Consider the following 374-nt stretch of genomic DNA (forward strand, 5'->3'; position numbering starts at 1 on the left):
TTTAGCTAGCAGTACAGTTTCAGCTCTTTGGGACTTATGCATGCATTCTAACAGATTAATCTAAACATATGTAATCACAAAAAGAAGTTATCATGAGACATAATTTTGCATTTCAACAAATTTTATTTAAATCAAGAGACTGATAAACATATAGAGGCAAGACATAAACCAAACATCTAAAAAGTTTTAAACAAGATATTGTTCATCAAGAATTCCAAGTTCTCTCCTTAGAACATAGAAAGTATCCCGTGGAAGGGGCTTGGTGAAAATATCTGCTAACTGTTTAGAAGTTTCAACAAATTCAAGCACGCAGTCACCTTTTTGTACATGATCACGTAAAAAATGATGTCTAATTTCTATATGCTTTGTTCTAG

General features: G+C 31.8%; 1 protein-coding gene across 1 annotated transcript in view; it reads right to left on the minus strand.

Annotated features, from left to right (window-relative positions):
• The window catches only part of LOC109327034, a 13,573-nt gene that overhangs the window by 3,204 nt on the left and 9,995 nt on the right, over positions 1–374 (minus strand). The gene's annotated exons all lie outside the window — the stretch shown is intronic.

Source organism: Lupinus angustifolius, chromosome LG02 (assembly GCF_001865875.1).
Source record: "Lupinus angustifolius cultivar Tanjil chromosome LG02, LupAngTanjil_v1.0, whole genome shotgun sequence".
Classification (NCBI taxonomy): Eukaryota; Viridiplantae; Streptophyta; class Magnoliopsida; order Fabales; family Fabaceae; genus Lupinus; species Lupinus angustifolius.